General features: G+C 40.9%; 1 protein-coding gene and 1 pseudogene across 2 annotated transcripts in view; one reads left to right on the top strand and one right to left on the bottom strand.

Moving 5' to 3' along the window:
• Positions 1-3,001, bottom strand: part of LOC105825558 — a 14,509-nt pseudogene extending 11,508 nt beyond the window's left edge.
• A 687-nt stretch (positions 3,002-3,688) lies between these two features.
• Positions 3,689-8,465, top strand: part of SLC35G2 (solute carrier family 35, member G2) — a 36,718-nt gene continuing 31,941 nt past the window's right edge. Inside the window, exon 1 of one of the 2 annotated variants that reach the window (XM_012663737.1) lies at positions 3,689-3,732. The gene's annotated coding sequence lies outside the window, so the exon portion shown is untranslated. Of the gene's footprint in view, positions 3,885-8,465 lie in introns of both variants that reach the window. The other variant, XM_012663741.1, reaches the window with a different exon arrangement.

An 8,465-nucleotide genomic window follows, 5' to 3' on the forward strand; every position in this document is an offset into this window, starting at 1 on the left:
TATGGTTGCTTCCTACTCAGGAGTCATATAGCTGATGGTCACAAAGATTCTTAGCTTTCTTCATTGCTCCCATAGACAACATCACCCTTGTGAAACCTAAGGCTGATGATATTTGAGATATCTTCCAGACCCTGAATTCCCGTGGACCAACTGACTGAACCAGACCAGTGGCCCAAGGAACCAACTCCCCTGGTCTTGCAACCTGGGAACTGACTCAGCAAAAGAAGACAATTTCTGCTTATTGATCTATGAGTTCATCCCCAGCCAATCAGCAGTCTCAATTCCCTAGCCCTTTGCAAACAAAACTATCTTTAAAAACCCTTTCTCCCAAATTCTTGGAGAGTGGATTTGAGATTTTTCTCCTGCCTCCTGACATGGCACCTGCGATATTAAACTCTTTCTCCACTGTAACCCCCGCTGTCTCAGTGTATTGGTTTCTTCTTGAGCAGCAGGCAATGAACCTGGTTGGGCTGTAAAAATATCAGTCGAATGCTAGGGAAAGGTAGGGAGGTGGGAAGAAATCAGTATGTGAGAATAGATTCTTTGAAGTCAACAGAGAGGAAAAGAGAGACCACATCCTGGTCCTGGTAACATTGATTGCACCCCTAAATCCAACCATATTGGAAGTTATCTATCAATGGATTTTTCATTTATTAAGCCAAATACATTCCTTTTCTTAAATCAGTTTTAGTTTGAGTTTTTGACACTTGCAAGGAAAAGCCTTCAGTATTACAGCACAAAATAATTCCACTTATTACACACCAAAACGTCTAAAAACCCTCTTTCCTCCCTCTCTGAATCTCAGTGTCGCTCAGAATGGCAGCTATGCTAAATCCCTAGTCTCATGTTTTCAAAACCCCCAGAAACTTTCTGTCTTAAAGTCAGCTCATTCTAGGCTTTTTTTTATAATCTTGCTCCCATCCTCAAAACTTTTCTGCCTCTCTTCCTCACCCCCAAGCCACCCCACTTCTTTCCAGAGAAACATAAAATCTGGCTGAAGCTCTGTAGGTCACCCTAGCTTTCTGAGGCTTTTTTTGCTTCTGCACCTCTATCCCTTACCTAGATGAGCAAAATGAATGCCTGTCTGAACAGCAAATGATCCTTTCTCTTAGAAAGGGTGAAAGTCGGGAAATACATGTTAAGTGTTCTGGTCTCATTTGTATTCAGTACACATAATCTGTTTGCTTGGACATTAATTCTGTTTGCAAACAGCTACCAGCTATGCCTGGGGATCCCTTTGGGTAAGCTTTGCCAAGATATTGCCGCCTTGGGTTGTTGGTTTTTGAAGGGGGTGGGAGAGGAATCAAACTAGTCAAACCAGTTTGGTTGTTTTTACAAGCCTGAGAAATGGTCAAGTCCTGGATTCAGACCAAGCTGATATGGAGTGCTAGGGCCAATTTAATGATTATTACTCACTCTATGGCCCTTTCTTTTCCCTCTTTGGGAATATTCTCTGGGTTTTCTACAGGAACAGCCAGAGGCCCTCAATCTTGACAATTGCCTCATTCAGCAGTTTCCTCTTATGCACATTTATCAGACTCTGTGCCCAGGACTCTCTTAAGTGTCCTAAGAATATTGACTCATTCAAAAGCAGCCCAGCTGCAGTTGGCAGGGCACCAGCACTTGCTCCATAAAAATCTAGACTGTCTTTCTACATCAAGAGGTATCCAAAATTCTATTATGCTGGGCAGATGATCCGCAGCCTTTTTGTGAACACATTGGTTATAAGCAGTTCGAATTCCATTCTTGGGTCTACTCAAACTGTCTTTGTGTCGTGGTCCCATCCATGGCTGGACTTTGAAGTGTTTCCCCAGTTCTTGGGCTCCTAGCTTGGAGGAATCACAAGGCTTGGCCCATGCCAGGGAGAGAGATGACACTCAGCAAGTACGCATGAAGAATTCATTGTAAGGAAAGTTTAAGGGTGCAAAGAGAAAGTACATTTCCAAGTGGAGAAGACACTGTCTTCTATGTTTTTCCTTTTGTATTCTAGTAGTATATGTTGATGTAAAAGGTCAGTTATAATTAATTACTTAATGACTATATGTCATGGGTTTTGGGGTCTGGATTTTTCCAGGTATGGACATAACTTAAAGGTTATGTTCCAGACATTCCTTTCTCCTATATGTGTGATGGGAAAGTCATTGTTTATGGTGTTTTTCTATTTTCTGATTGGTGGTTACTGTTCCATGGTATAATTACCCCATTCTTTAAGACTGAAATAACTGTTTTCCCTGGTTATTTTTCTGTAACTATTTCCTTCTTATTGTTTTTCTTTAACTGTTGCCTCCTTCTTGTTTTTCTGCTTCTATCATTTCATTATCTCTTGCTTTTCTGTCCCTAACATTTGGCATCCTTGGGCTAGGGGGCTCAGTAGGGAGACCACCTAGCAAGACAGCTGCCTGGAACCCAGGGAACTGTTAAGATGGCTCCAGGAGACATCTCCCCTTTTAAAAGCCCCATGTTTCTTTTACATACTTTTTTTTTCTCATGAATCTTGCCAGCCACAATGGACTAAAAATCTATTATAGCGTCCTGGAAAGGTAGGAAAAGGTAGTTGAGGAAAGTGTAATGAAGGAACTATTTAAAAAGGTGTGGACAGGGTTAAAGGAAACCTCTGAGAGCCATTACCAGCCCCAGGCCTGAAGAGTTAAGGGCAGCTAATGGTAAGGAACCAGAGAAAACTGTAGAAGAGGGTCAGAGGACTGGAGTAATGGTTTTCAGATGAAGAACGTAGCCACTGTTAACAGGGGGCCTTGCTGGGGGTGGAGGGGAAAGTCCCTAATAACATCCTGCCCTCTAATCTCCTGCAGGTGCCTCAGACTTGCCAAACTGAAAGCCAGATTACAATTGATGAAGTCCATAAAGGTCAGCCCTGAGTCAGAGAGCACAGTGGAGAGTGGATTTGAAGGAACAGAGGAAAAACCAGCAGACACCTCCTGTCTTTTCTCACAGCTAGCATCTTGGTTCAGGCCTCACCTTTTCTTGCTTGGCCTAGGGTCATGGCCTTCCTGCCTGTGCCCTTGACCCATCTAATGCATTGCTTTGATGACCAGGTCATTTCCAAGAGATTACATTCATTCGGCCTGGTATTGGGGTATGTAGACCCAAGTAGAGGAACAAGTTCTGCAGTGTCCAGACCTTTCCCTAAGAGACCTCACGAGTAAAATGTCGGGTGGACTCGGGGATATCCGAAGACCTTTCCAGACCACGATTTACGGATGCTGGGAACATTTTTAAATATCAAAGAACCGGCTAGCGACTTTTAAACGCAAGCAGTTGGGTGGAAATGGACCGAGACTGCCTCCCTGCCCCCTTTCAGAGGACTATGTCGCCCAGGCTGACAAGCGATTGCTTCACACAGGCTCCCTCCTAGAACGTGTAGGCTACAGGCGCCTGGGGCAGGCAGTTTCCCGTGGCTAAGAACTTCCCACCGCGCAGGGAGAGGAAGTCCCTCAGTCCAGGCGCAAACCCTGAGCGCCCCCCGCGGTCTTAGACTCCCACACCGGCTGGGTCAGCACGGTGGGGCGGGGTGGGAAGGGGGAGCGGGGGGCGCAGGCGCAGTGGCCGCGCCGGCGGCCGCCTCTCCCTCCCGGTCCCTCTCAGCAGCGGCGGTCGCGGTTTTGCAGGCCGTGCGCTCAGCGGCCTCAGCTGGCTCCGAGGCTGTACTAGGCGCGCGGAACACCGCAGTCCCAGCTGGAGTACCGGGCGCGCCTTCCTCGCCGCCACACGCAGGTAAACGGGCCCCGGGAGTCGGTCGGCAGCGGCGGACTGGGACCTTGACGCTGCCTGCCGGATCGCCCCACGGGGAAGGAGTGGGAGCGGACCCCGAAACCCACCACCTGTTTTTAGCCACGACACCTAAGGGGCAGAGCCCCTCTTTTTGGGTGAGGGCTGGGCTGGGGGCGAAGCGCCTCGACCCCTTTGCAAACCTTCGCTGGGGCACTGCACAACGCCTGAAAGGCCGCGAAGCCCCCAGTTCTCTGCGCTGCCCTCCTGGAGAACCTGGAGGCCGGGATGCTAGGGTCAGCATCAGCTATGGTCCCCGCTTCCCACATCCTGCCACCGTCGCAGGTATGGGCCCTCCCCCAGCGTCCATGATAAAAGCCAGTGGCTATTGCTTTCCTCTTGCCCAGGAGCCACTCAGGGAAGGGTGGGTGAGTTCCTGTGGCGTCATGGGATCAGTTTCAAATACAACTTTTTAAAAATGCTGTATAGTTTTAGAAATATGGCCAAGAACTTGTATTTCTCATTACTCTCTTAGTCCATGACTCTTGAACGCCAGTCTATATGGGTTGAGATTTTCGCGGTAAATCGACGGTTTGTAGAAATCTTCGCGCAAGGAGAGACGAGGGCAAGGGTTAGTGGAGGAAGGACTCGGCTGCCGGCGAGTGGGGCGGCGGAGGCTCAGGGCAGCTCCTCTCAGCCTCCGCCAGCCCCGGGGAGGAAAACACGACTCTTTTCTTACAGTCCTCTGGGCGCTGTAGAATTTCCACCCCACGTGCGCCCATTTGGCCTCATTTGGGAGGAGAGGAGAGGGAGGAAGGGCTGCGCAGACTGGCAGGAAGGAGACTTGTGCTGAAAGAATCAGAGTGACAATTGAGGGCTCCGAGAGAGTTAACGCGCTGGGCGGAGTGGGCTGGGGGCGGCTCCGGAGGGGCGATCTCCGCGGGCTATTCCGCGGGAAAGGACTTTGATCAGGGTTGCCCGTGTCCCTGGTGCTGAAGTGCCTCACGCGCCCTTGTCAACTGATTCCTGGGCCATGGCCTGCCCTGCCCTGCCCTTCTGTTCTGCACTTTCTCCAGAAATAGGCCATCTCCGAGGCAGGTAGCCAGAGTGGAGCCCGGTGAACACTGAATCCCTTTGCACACGGGTTGATGCTGGTTTTTGAAGATAACATGAAGGCAAATGTGGCTCGCCTTGGAGGTGCAGATAAAGCATATGCATTAACAGGTTTACCTACGTGAAAGTATACACCTTGAGCATAAACACGAACTCTCATGTATGCTATGTAAAATACAGGCATGTGTATATGTACATAAACATAATGCACATGTAAATACTCTCATCCTTTTTCAAAGCCATCATGAACTCTGAGTCACACATTTTCCAGAGCTTTTTGTAATCCATCTTTATTTTTTGACACCTCTAGTGTTTCTGAACTCTGTGGAACCATAAATTTTCATAATCATCTGTTCCAAAGGCACAGAGCCTGTGGATTGAAGTGTTTGGTATTTGGCTGAGCAATTAAGTATAATATTTATACTCATTTAGATTCCAGAACAAAGCTAGTTTAGAAAGATATAAAATTGATATTGATACCAAAAAGTTCCTAAAGGAAGGCGAAGCAAAAAGAATTAAGGTAAATTTTAATACAGAACAATATCTAGATAATCTTATAGAAATTTATAATCTGAAGAAAATATGACTAAGATGTATCAAAATGCTGGCAATTTCAAATATATTGGTGGTATATGGTTTGTGAAGTTCTTAAAGATTACATTTGTATTTTTCAAAACATCGATATGCTTTTTTTGTCAAGAAATGTATGCTCATTTTAAGAAATTTACATAGTGGAGAAATGCATAAAACCATAGAAAGCCATTGTAAATGGGTTTTCTTTTAGATGAACACATATATTTTAAATGGACCAATGTTCTGTGGGTTGCATCATTATTAAGGGTTGCATAATATTGCTATATGTGGGTTTTTGCATAATTTATTTAAATAATCCCATAATGAACGTTTATGTCCCTTTTTTGCTGTTATAGACAATTCTGCAAATACAACATCTTTTTAAAAATTATTTTACTGTGATAAGGTCACTTAACATGAGATCTACCCTCTTAAATGTTTAAGTATATAATACGTTATTATTGACTATAGGTGCAATGTTGTATAATGGATCTCTAGATCTTACTCATCTTGCTTAACTGAAACTTTATGCCTATTGATTAGTAACTCCCCATTTCCCCCTGCCCTCCAGCCCTGGCAACCGCCATTCCACTCTTTGATTCTATGACTTTGATTAGTTTAGATACCTTATATAAGTGGAATCATGCAATATTTGTCTTTCTGTGACTGGCTTATTTCACTTAGCATGTCACAAGATTCATCCATGTTGTCACATATTACAGAATTTCCTTCTTTTTAAAGGCTGAATAGTATTCAATTGTATGTATATACCACATTTTCTTTATCCATTCATCTGTCAAGAACATTTGTTTCCAATGCAAATAACATTTTTAAACAAACATTTGTGTACTTGTTGATTACATTCTTACAACAAATTCCTAGAAGTAAAATTAATGGTTTAAGAGTGCAAAAGCAAACTGTGCTACTACCATATTATATCATTCCCTGGCATCCCATGGCTCAGGATTTGTGCTTGGGACAAACTGTAAATGATGGAAAATTTCAATACAGAAATAGGTAAAAGCCAGATACAACTACTGGATTTATATATACATATATATATATAAGTTTTGTAAATCAAAAATAATCAGTCTAAATTTCCTAGGCTTGGACTTGATTTCTTAACATTAGGGTATCACATACTCCAATGGTAGAAAATGACTCCAACTAAATATTCCTGATGTTATAGTGCTTTATCAAGAGGATGAACATAAAAAAATTAGTACTTACTACCACTGCTGCATGAATATAATGCTCTGGAATTAACAGAAAGCATAATACATAAATATAAATTAGTGGAACTTAATCATAATCATGTGCCATATAAGCTTACCTAATAATTATTTTTCTGTTTCTTAACTGATGTCTTTCAATAAATAAGACTACTGTTTTTTTTTAAAAGAAGCTGACAGTTCAAAGGGTAGGTACTTTTTATTTTTCAATACATTAATTTGTTAATTTGTTTATTTACTTTCTCCTCCCTTGTCTGTCTTATTCTTTATCGTGTTCTCAGCATCTACGACAGTGCCACATCTATGGGTATTCAATAAATATTTATTGGAAGAACACTATTTTCAGATTGTGCTAAAGAAAATGTGTACTATATATACCACTGTACACACTGAATTAAAGTGTCAGTATGCCCCACACTCGAAGATTAGACTTTCTCAATCTTTTAAAAGTATTTTCCTATTGAACAAGCGAAAACAACATTTTTTCATATATTGGCCATGTTTATTTCTTATTTTGTAAATTGCTAGCTTATATCCTTATTTTTCCATTGACGTACTTATATTTTTTATTTATTTGTAATAGCTCTTTGTATACTAAGGATAATGTTAAATAAATTGCAATTTTTTCTTTTTTTATTTTTTAACTTTGTGGTATTTTTATATTGTGTAGAAAATTTCAAATTTTATGTAGTCAAATATATCTTTTTTCCTTTATAATTTCTGGCATGTATATTAGTCTTATACCCCTCTATAATAAAAGATAATTTGGGCCAGGTATAGTAGCTCATACCTGTAATCCTAGCACTTTGGGAGGCCAAGGCAGGAGGATCATTTTGAGACTCTGTCTCAAAAAAAAAAAAAAAAATCTACTATGTTTCATGATTTTATAAAAAAGATTACATTTTAAATTCTAGGTTTATATTCCTGTTTTTCTTTTTAGTTATATTTAATTTATTATTAGACATAAAATTCTATTGGAGATTGTTTCAGAAGAAATGATTATTTATTTTCAACCCACATATACAGAGGCATATACTCTATGGAGTAACATGTTACTCAGTTTGAACGCTTTAGTGTGATGTGTTTAGTTTCTAACTCCTTAATGGAAATATTTTACCTAAAATGCTAGTATTTTAATATTTATTAGCCTGTAGTATTTTTAAACTATTAGTATGCAATCTTTTTTAAAAGGATCTATTCTTTATTTTTTGTAGCTGAAAGAAAATCTGGCAAATCCACTATTTAGCCAGATTAGGAATTTATGTCATTGAGGTTGGGAAAAAGGAGCCACTCACCCATAAGAATGTGTAGACATCAAGTTGGTCAAATGCCTTAAAAAAAAAACAAAAACCAAACACTATATTTTGGCATCCATTATGGATCCAAATATCTTTCTCCCAAGCAAAATGGTTATTGGGGTATTGATGAACTATTCTGCATATTATTTTCTTCCAGGGGTTTAAAAATATTTTAGAATAACCCAATGGGAATATTTGATTGTTTTTATGGAATATTTTTAAAAATATAGCTGATTAGAGAAAGTAAAAACAACATCAGAATAGAAAATAAAAGTACCCTAGTACACCATTTTCCACCACAGATATTAATTTTGAATAAATACTTCCCAGATTATTAAATGCATCAATAATTATACATTTCATTGATTCTAAGATGCTATCAATTGTAAGATACACTTTAACTTTAGAAATGTGAAAAAATGTTCATCTTAAATTAGATGTGTCATAAACAAGATCATGTTATATATTTTTTCTGTTATTTTTCACGAGATGTGAATATCTTCTCATCTGAACATTATTGTAA

The sequence above is a fragment of the Propithecus coquereli genome, unplaced genomic scaffold (assembly GCF_000956105.1).
Source record: "Propithecus coquereli isolate 6110/MARCELLA unplaced genomic scaffold, Pcoq_1.0 Scaffold12, whole genome shotgun sequence".
NCBI classification, from domain to species: Eukaryota; Metazoa; Chordata; class Mammalia; order Primates; family Indriidae; genus Propithecus; species Propithecus coquereli.